Here is a 10,053-nt window from a genome sequence, read left to right as displayed (position 1 = left end):
CTCACACTCAAGTTCACCTTCTGTCTCCCCAGTAGCGCAGTGAATTCCTCTTCCTGCCTCCCTTCGTGCCTCCTACAAGCCTCTAGTTTAGAATATGCCCAACGCCCGTCATTCCTCCTTTAGAACATGTTTCTTTCTTCTCAATACCTGAGCTCCTCGAGGGCAGGAACCCTCCTTCATCTTTGAATCTTTGCTCCCACCCAACCTTCTCTTGGGGCCCCACCCAGTCCAACACCCTCCCCAGACACCCACAGGACCTCAGAGGCCGGCGGGCACAGGCACTCACCTGGGTGGTATACTTGTTCATACTCGTTTACTTGCTTCTGCCAACCTTCTGATCCCACAGCCAGGAGCTGTGATGTGATCAAGTAAAAAGTGAAATCTCAGATGTATTGATCACTTCCAAAGTGCTGAGCACGCTGGTGGCAGCTATTATTATTATTTGTATGCATGATTTCCCACCTTACAGATGCAGGAGAGGCTTGGGGGGGGGTGATGGGAATATGGGAATATTGCCCAAGATCGCACAGCCAGGAAACTGTGAAGCCAGAAGCCCAGAAAGAGAGCTCCAGGAAATACCAGCTCAAACCTGATTTTTTGCTGCCTTCTCATTTTCACTGGCAGACGGGTTGTGTGAAAATGGGGGTTCCTGATTCAAAGAGAGTGGTTACTGAAATTTCTGAGCTCTGTCTCCTTCTTCTCCCTTCTCTCTACCCAACTGTGGGTTTGCACTGCAGGATCCATGAGACAAGGCCAGCCTTCCATGGGCCCAGGATCGCAAATACCCCAGGCAGGGAACACTCAGTCAGGGAGCACTTTCCAGTACTTCGAGATAACTACGTATGTAAATCCCGTGCAGTACATTCCCCTAAGGCTGCATTTTAGGTATGTAACGGAGAATGTATTTTAGGTGACGTATTTAGCATAGAACATGCTTGAGCTCAGGACTTGGCTAGACTAACAAGCGCCAAAAGTGACGGCCCACCTCATGTGCCCTTACTACGTGGAGCACAGAAGGCAGAGGCCAGGCAGACAGGAGGCTAGGCTCATTCCCCACCTCAGCCTCAGAGGCAGGCCCATACCAGTGGTTTGCCTGGAGTGGTCTCCCACATAACATAGATGGTTCTGGAGCCCAAGTCCCCCCAGGAGACCCCAAGTGGCTCTAGGAGTTCAGGAGTCTGTGACTCTGCACCCCACTTTGAACTAAATCTCCACAGTACCCCAAATGCCTGCCTTATCATAAGTCTAGCTCCCTGTGACTTAGGTAAAGGATCACTGATAGTAGGCCAAGTTTTGCAAGGCTTTGGTGTATATGGGGCAACGTTTCTTTAAATTTCCTACTGAGTACCTCCAGCTATAAGGGAGGGTGAATAGATACCCAGGGTCTGGAAGCATAGCTTGGAGCTGTCCCATAGTGAACATGGAATGTCTTTGAAGTCTTGTATTTACCTTAGTAGTTCGTGATAATTTTATGTCCCACTCCATAATATACTGATGTCTATTTTATATTAAATATAGAATTAGTGATTGCCCAAAACCTCAAAAATATTGATGCCCCAGGAAGCTGTGCCCTGTGGTTTCATGTTGTCCCACCGAGGACTGCGTGTCCTGTAGTAAAAATGCCCCAGTTTGAAAGCAGGTTAATATAAGACATTAACCTCACTGACTATTCCAGACCCTTCTCTGGCTCACACTTAGGAAAAAAACAGGCAGCCAAAAGCTTGAACTTAAACAACATGTTCAGAAGGCAAAACCAACTAGAGGGCGAGATTTCCAGGAGATATTCGCACGTAAGCAATCATTTCATTTTCGGGCATATACAGATGTTGCGAGTATGGGTTCACCTTTCCTGCCCCCAGGGCCCCAGCAAGCCCCAGTGTCTGAGTATTTATGGAATGTTTGATCCGTAAAGCAGGGATTGCAAACAAAGGCAGGGCTGTGTATCCTATACAGCACCCACCCAGACGCTACTGGCCTGAGCGACAGGGGAATGGTCTCCTGAAGCTGAGGCACAGACTTAGAGAGGATATGCTGCAGCGATAGGGTGCCAACGTGCAGGATGTGGTACTCCCTAACTAATGACCATCATATGGTGCTCTGTCCAAAACAGGTCCAATATCCGAGTCTGGGAACCAGAGGAGGGCAGTAGAATGGCCCTTCCCTCACCATCTCTACTAATGACCAACGTAAGGAATTTGTGCTTTGATGTGTCTACAGTTTGCGGATTTCTGCGTCTAGAGGTCCTAGTTCCCAGAGTGTCGAAATGCTTCCCCCAGGGGATATGGTAAGCCTCACTGAAACTCAAGCTATGGCTGCCATCCAGTAACTTCCTTATGCCAAGGGGCCAGCAGGTGAAGAAAGGGGGTGCCACACTGTCAGTGGTAAGTCCTGATCTTCAGGAGAAGTGGGCACAGGGAAAAATATGTTTGGCACTTGGGTAACAGACTAGAGCGTCTCTTGATGCTCTTCGGCTCAGTTTCAATGCTCAAAGAGCAGCAGCCATGGCCTAAATGGGTAGGGTACCCAGGCACTTAGATTCGTCAGAGCCGAGAGTCTGGCTCATCTTATCAGGTGATCAGTCTACACCAGCAGAGGTACAGATGAGAAGGAGGGAATCTAGACTGGGCAGTGGGTAAGGGGGCAATAAGTATCGGTTCAATTGTAGCTGTTGAGTCTCGGCCTCTCCTGCTGCTCACTCTCGTCTTCCTCACTTCCTTAGATGTAGGTTTCCCCAGAATATTCCCCCGTAAACTTGTCCATCCCACTCTCTGAGTCTGTTTTCAAAGGACCTATGCTAAGACGGTACCCTTACCTAAGATGTGTCTGTCTGAGAGCGATCCTTCATTCAGGATAGTCCTTTCCCACTATAAAAATGGGTGTCCCTCACCCACTTCAAATATTACTGTGGCTCATTGTCCTTGGCCGAAATGCAGCTATGGCAGCATAAAAAAAGACCATTTTGATGATTAAACAAAGACCATTGAGCCATAGGGCTTCCTGTCTTTCCCTGCCTGATAGATAGATATTTCTGTTAATGATGAAGCTTGGTATTAGAAATGGCGCGTTGACCTGTATTGTGATATTCTGAATGTAGAACAGCAAAGCAGTTCAGGTCATTGTCACTTGTTCTTGTGTATAAGCAGAATGTTTTGTGGAAAGAGCAAATTCTTCAAGATACATTATATAAAATGTGCAGAGAAAAATTTTATGAGGTTCCTTTTATAGTTGTGGATTTTCTTCAATAAAATAGTTAAAACTTATTTTATCAAGTCACATAACATATATTCTAATCATAATCAATCATCATCTTATTTCAGCTTATAGAATATTGTGTATTTGTCTTATTTGTTGCCAAGAAATAACTTTTTCAAACTTATGATGAAAACATTTAGGTCCTAACTTACAAATATACACAGGGGTAGACAGAGTTTTCACCTTTCTTTTAAGGTGTATGTGAACAATGTGAAGTGAAACTACAAATAGGAAAAGTAATGCCACTCGTACTTGCCCATGTTTTCAAGCAATTAGTAAATAAGAAAAAGAGGAGGACAAACAAGAGGCCAAAGAACATAATAGCTATCCCTCCACACGGGGCGGGGAAGGAGCATCACCTCACTCACAACATGACAGCCACATATTCTAGATTTTCTGGGTAGATCCCAAATTCCACTCTTTTGATCTATTACCCTTAGAAGAGCATGCAGGGCAATTGGATAACTTGTCCTCCTTGGGAAAGGAATATGGAACACATAGTTCTTGTAGTAACCCTGCACCTTCTTTTCCAGCCTACAGAACCTTGAAACACAGAAGCTTCCTGTCCTTGGCTTCCTGACCAGGTGCTCCTGGCTGGCCCTATCCCCAGCAGTTCCCAGCAGACCTGGTTCCTGGCAGTTATGCCTGTGTTTTGCTTCCAGGTGTATCTTTGCCCAGAGTTGCAGATTCCCTACCATAAGTCTCTGTTCTTTTTCCCCAAGGACCCTCATCGGTTTTCATAAAGGAGGGTTTCCCTTGCCCACTCCTGGTGCTTTAAGTCACAGCCAGCATCTTTGCTAGTGGGCCACCAGCCCACTCTGCTAACTAACCAACAACTCTGTTTTGGCCTCTGAGGAAAAGTGCCTCATGGGATCATCAGAACTTCAGCCAGAGGACACATGTGGGCAGAGCCTAGACCTAGGGCCAAAGGCAACAAGCCCAAGCCAAGAACAGAGACATGAAGTCATCAACAGTCCCTGCTGCTCCAAACACAAGCCCGGTCGAGCCTGAGGGGTCCCTGGGGTGTCCAAGAGTCCCCATTCCCTAGAGTCAAGAGTCAGTAGGCTCAAATGGACACACCTGATGTTGAGTCTTCACCGTCGCGTCTTGACCCTTGAGGTCGTACAAGTAGTGAAGCATGAGCAGTCTCACACTCAGATCTCTTATGGTCTCCACCAAAACGTCTGAAACCTGATAGGTTTCCAGAAAAGCGCATACCATTGTCTGTGGTGGTCACATCTTCAGTTTACTGCCATCCATGGAACAATGCATTAGCTCAGTGAGGGCACGGACATCCGTCTCAACACTGTTTTATCCCTAATGCCTAGATCATTCCTGGCACCAGTAAGTGCTGAACAAATATTGACAGAATGAACAATCACTATGATTTGAAAGGGCATTTATCAAGTGTTTTACTCCAACAAACACAGGAAACCATTGATTATTACGCCTTTTGCTTAAACTTTTCGGAGTTTGGAAAGATTTCTTGCCAAGGCTTGATCACTACCCCCAACAAGATATGGTGATCACCTCACCGAACGCACCTATACCACCTTTGGTCCTGAGCACTCAGGCTCTCCAACGCGTCTTACAGAAGACCCTCTTCTCATAAGATCCAGGTAGACCAGAAGGATCAGAAAATTCCAGCTTCTTTAGGTGCATTTGTTTCTAGTAGGATCATGGAAGTATGAAGTTGTATTCATCCTGTCTCTCACCCTGCTTTGTGCCCCACTTTCTGATAGGCCAGCCTCAGAACATCTCTCAAAGCAGATGTCAGGTCTTTTGCCCCGGGAGAAAATTTCAGCTCTTTATTACCAGGGTTGTGTCTCCAAGTAGGCTACTCAATGACCACGTCACTCACTCTTACTGGTGTGACATGGGTTGAATCTCTTCTGTTACCTTGCTGCCACAGTTGATCTCCAAATGCAATCAGGAATATATAGAGAGGTTCAGCCCAGGAGTGCCTGAGCTGGCAGGGACAGGACAATCCCTCCACAATGATCTTCTCAAATTCCTTTTCATTTTCCAACCTCAAACTCCACACTTCCCCAAAATGATCACGAAATAGAAACAGAATTAAGGATTAAAAGGTGTCTGTGAAACACCAGGCCATCTACTCTAATACATTGTCATCAACGTATTTATAATCATATTTATAACTATAAAGTATTGGCCTTGCATTTTCTCGAGAGATGCTGACCTCATAAATACCCCCCAAATATTATAGTAGACCAAAGTTAAGGTTTTTCAAGAATGATGGGGATTGTATGAAGATTAAAGAATCAGCCCTTTAATCTGAGAGTCTTGGTAACTTAGACTGTGAAACGACCCTTCTGTTCAGTCTTTTCCACTTCATAATAATCAAATAGTCCCTTCCTCAACCTCAGTGAATTCAAATGCAACAGCTTTACACAGTGGAAGAGGCCGCAGTTGACTTGGGTGAGAAATGCCCTTTCCCACCTGTGAAAATGGCCCCACAGCGTATGTAAGCCCTGGTGCGCACTATTCCTGCCACAAGTGAGCCCGGAACAGTTATTTCTGCTGACACTGCCATCACTCTCTCTCCCCAGGACACTTCCTCTGTTATCATGTAGAGCAAAGCTAGGAAAAAGTAAGTGAATCAAGTGTTTACTTGGCTGTTGAGTGTTGATAAAATGTTGGCCTTTGTGTGGTCCTGGACGAGGCATGCACTCTACAACCCAGCCAGCCCCAGGGTGCAAAGAGAGCCACGGAGCAGGTGATAGTCCTTGAACAATGCCCAGTTCCGGGTTTCCAGCCCCATGTTTGTTCACTGACCCCAGAAATTTGACTCACGACGGGCCGTGTTTATGCTGAGTCTGTCTCAGGGTCACTCGGGCTGAGTGTGTCCACCGGTGCAGGTCCCCTAGCAAGAGACCGAGTCCTATGCCAAGAGAGATTAGGAGCCTGCTGGCAGGAAAGAACAGGGAGGGACAAAAAGCCGTCCCAAGTGTCAGGAGCTGCCAGCTGCTGAGCTGTTGTGAGCTTGTATCTACTTGTGGGAAATTAAAATCAGTCCTTAGCCCGATTGGAATAATCTTCAGACTGTCTGAAAACATAGACCAGGGAATGGATTCATAGACATCTTTTCAGATTGGGAGTGCAGGGGAGTAGAGAATAAGGGAGACAAAATAAGAAAATAAGAACCAACTTAAAGCTTCACTCAGCTGAGACTAGAGCCTGTCTTTCCAGAAAGGCAAAAAAAAAAAAAAATCGTGATTACTAGTATTACTATAATTATTGTTATTATTATAATGATCTAATGACTGTACATTAATAAACATCCGCTGAGCTCTTTGCTCACTTCTGCTGGTGTCCACACTTTCTGTCTCCTTTGAGGTTCCCCGGTGCGACGTGGCAAAAACCTGGACTCTTCTGAACACCAAAAGAGAGCAAATTCTCGCAAGTTTAAAGCCTCAGTAATCTAATTGGACAATAAAAGGAATCTAGAAATTTGCACAAAAAGTGAATTATCACACAAAAGGATAGTCTCCCTGGGACTGACCTCACTCTCCCTAAAAAGTGGAAGTGAAAAGCTCTGAGTATTGAGAGACCCATTGTTTTCCTCCTGGTTCTGCCATGACTTGGCACCATGGTCTTGAGCATGGTACCGACCTTTGTATGCCCTCTCAGGTTCGGGAAGGGATTGATATCTGCTGTGCCTGCCTTGATATGAGAAATCGAGCACATGGGGAAGCCCTCTGAGAAGGGCAGAGGGCCAAACAGAAGCAAGGTCCATGGGGCATGAGTCCTCTCACAGCTGGGCCTTTTGCAAGGATATGCATTATGTAATGATTCAGCTTTGTAGAAATTATCCCCATAAGAACACGACTTATGGGTTGGAATATAAAGCCTCTAATGGAAAAGGACAGGTAAGTTCTTTTTGCTTTTGTTCTTTCTTTGGTTTTAATTCCTTAGGCCCAGCAATCACTCTAGTGTCAGGTATCATAGATCAAAAATCCCACACACTCAGACACACAACCACCCCAGGATCATAGGCACATATCACTAGAGACTCATTCAGGAAAATTCCTTCCAGACTGATGAGTGACTGAATGGCAGGGAAAGAATAAGAGAACGGGCAGAACCATAAATCAGGCAGAGAAAGCAGGAAGTAGGGACTAGCTAAGTAGACATGATGATGCCCAGCCCAGATTCCCCTTCAAGGGAGGATATATTGTCCCAGCTGCCAGGGCGACTACCAGCCCTCCTTGCACGGTTTCAGTCACAGGGGGATGGCCCACAACCAATGATGGATGGAGGAGGGAGTATAAAAGCCCAGCATTTGGCCATTTTAGTTCCCAAGCTCCCCATAGGGTCCTGCACCACAATTCAGCTTCTCCTCCAGCCCAATCATGCTTTTCTTCCCTTCCCTTCCTCTGGTGTCCATCCCAAGGTCACACTTTTATAAACAGCTTCTACCCTAAACTCCATCTCAGAGTGTGCCCAGGTAACCCAACTTGTGACAACTAGGAAATAAAACAGATGGACTTCTCCAAGACAAAGAGGAGAATGAGAAGGACAAGGGACAGACCTTCTTCCTTTGTACTGTTGTCACCTGTCCTCATCTAGGTCATGGCTGCAGCCAGACGCTGGAGCACAGCTGGGCTCCTAGGGCGTCTGTCTCACCCTAGCTCTGTCACTCACTAGCTGTATGATCCTGGACAGAACAACCTCTTGGGGCCTCTGTTTACCCATTGGCAAGTGGGGAGACTCATGACCCCACCTCGATTGAGTCTTCGTCAGAGTCTAGTAGGGTAATGATGGGAATGAGCACAGGGAACCATGACACTCCACCTATTAGTGACCATTTCTCTCCCCTCCAACCAAAGCTTGAAATGCCAGTAGGAGCTTGAAAACAATAGCCTAAAAGGAAGAGTTTCTCCTCTGCCCTTCAATTCTCAGGCTGGCAAGGTGATTGCAGGGAACAGTTGGAGGCTGGAAGTGATGGGAGGCAGGGGGCATTGTCGTCTCATTAAATGCTCATGCAATAGGGTAATCTTGAGTCCCTCCTACCTGCCAGGTGTCAGGCCAGTCCCTCATACTCCTCACATGGGGGTCATGGGCATTATTAAGAATCTTACACACAAATAAAAACCTTCTGCATGGTAATGAGCCAAGTAAGAGAAGTCACAGAGGGCTTCCCTGAAGAAGTGACACTTGAACTAAGAAATAAATGATGGGCAGGAGTTATGTTGACAAAAAAAGGAGGGAAGGTGATTCCCAATCTGAGAAAATGCAAGTGCAAAGGAATCCCCATGGTAAAGAGAGCAATGAGCACAAGGTCTGGAAGCATGAGGGTGAAGCCTGGAGTAGTGGGGGAGTGAGTTGTGGGGCGGGACTGGAGAGAAAGGTGAGAACCACGTGGAGCAATCCCTGGTAGGTGAGTTAAAGACTTTCATCTGTATCTTAAGTGCAAGGAGGAGCCAAGCATGGCTTTATGTGGAGCATTCGAGTGAGTATTCTGGGTACACAGGGAAGGACAGATGAGAGGAGGCCAGAGTGATTGATTTAGTTTGAGTCTGGCACACTCATTTTAAGTGTTTAAATGAGGCACTTGATAAAGCAGGTACTATTATGATCCTTATTTTAACTATAAAGAAATTAAAACAGAGAGAATAAATAGCCAGTATTCCAACCAGGCTATCTGGCTGCAAAGTCACACGCTTAACAACTACACAACACTATGCTATGGGTAGACCAGATGGACGGCTATTTCAGTAATCTAAACTGGGTGGAGCAATGGAGCTGGGGGGAGTAGATATATTCTGAAGATATGTAGGACATTAAAAGAAAAAACGGAGAGAGCGGATTAAGAGTATACTTGTGATGAGCCCTGAGCAATGTACAGAATTGTCGAATCACTATATTGCACACCTGAAATGAATATAACACTGTATGTTAATTATACTTCAATATAAACTTTAAAAAAGAGAAAAAAAGGAAGCGATCAGAATTCAGTCACAGATGGGTCAGAGAGAGGTGAAGGAGATTGTCTCAGGGATAGGGCCAGGGTGGAACTGGGAGGTGCCACTCACTGAGACGTGAAGCATGGGTAGAGAACCAGGGTTGTGGTGTTTGAGGGCAGGGGAAGGAGGCAAGGGACAGCCAGAGTCCATTTGGACCTGCAGAGCACTGAGGTGCCTTAGGGATGGAGCTGGTAGTATTGAACNCCCCACTCCATCCCTCCCACCCATGGAGAAGCCTGGTGCCTGCTGAGAGCTCTACTCCCATCAAATACCAGGTTCCCCCTTCAGGCACCTCCTGTGACTCTCCTCTCTTCCTCTCCTCCCTGCCTCTCTCACCACCCCACCCCCNTTTCATGAGATTCCAGCCCATTTTGCTTGTTTATGATCCATCTGATCTGACATGTTCATCTGTTAATATAACTAGTGTGCACACAAGGGAAGAGGCCACTATCACCCTTAAAGTTTCATTCTTGGGGCAAGAGGACTCCCCATCGACACTGGATATCAGCATTAAGTCATGCCATCAAGCGTGAAAGTCCCTACTATGCAATGAGGGGACAGCTGAACACGGGGAAGGTTAAGAGCAGGGATTTTCAGTCAGACTCTGTGTTAGTCAGTTCAGGCTACCATAACAAATACCACAGACAGGGTGGCTTAAACATCAGACATTTATTTTCTCACAGTTCTGAAGGCTGGAAGTCCACGACCAAGGTGCCTTCATGGTTTATTTCTGGTAAGGAATTTCTTTCTGGCTTGTAGATGGCCGCCTTCTCAGTATGTCCTCACATGGACTCCTTCCTGTGTGTTTTGAAGA

At 46.3% G+C, this 10,053-nt stretch overlaps 1 protein-coding gene across 5 annotated transcripts in view; it reads left to right on the top strand.

The window, feature by feature from the left end:
* The window catches only part of KCNJ15 (potassium inwardly rectifying channel subfamily J member 15), a 63,847-nt gene extending 53,886 nt beyond the window's left edge, over positions 1 to 9,961 (top strand). For 2 of the 5 annotated variants that reach the window (XR_004623816.1, XR_004623834.1), the window contains 3 exons: positions 2,111 to 2,381; positions 3,786 to 4,871; positions 5,640 to 6,577. The gene's annotated coding sequence lies outside the window, so the exon portion shown is untranslated. Of the gene's footprint in view, positions 1 to 2,110; positions 2,382 to 3,785; positions 4,872 to 5,639; positions 6,578 to 6,609; positions 9,436 to 9,922 lie in introns of those variants that run through there. The other 3 variants (XR_004623828.1, XR_004623822.1, XR_004623810.1) reach the window with 3 other exon arrangements.
* The last annotated feature ends 92 nt before the right edge of the window (positions 9,962 to 10,053 follow it).

The sequence above is a fragment of the Ailuropoda melanoleuca genome, chromosome 1 (genome assembly GCF_002007445.2).
Source record: "Ailuropoda melanoleuca isolate Jingjing chromosome 1, ASM200744v2, whole genome shotgun sequence".
NCBI classification, from domain to species: domain Eukaryota; kingdom Metazoa; phylum Chordata; class Mammalia; order Carnivora; family Ursidae; genus Ailuropoda; species Ailuropoda melanoleuca.
This window is presented reverse-complemented; position numbering and strand designations above follow the sequence as displayed.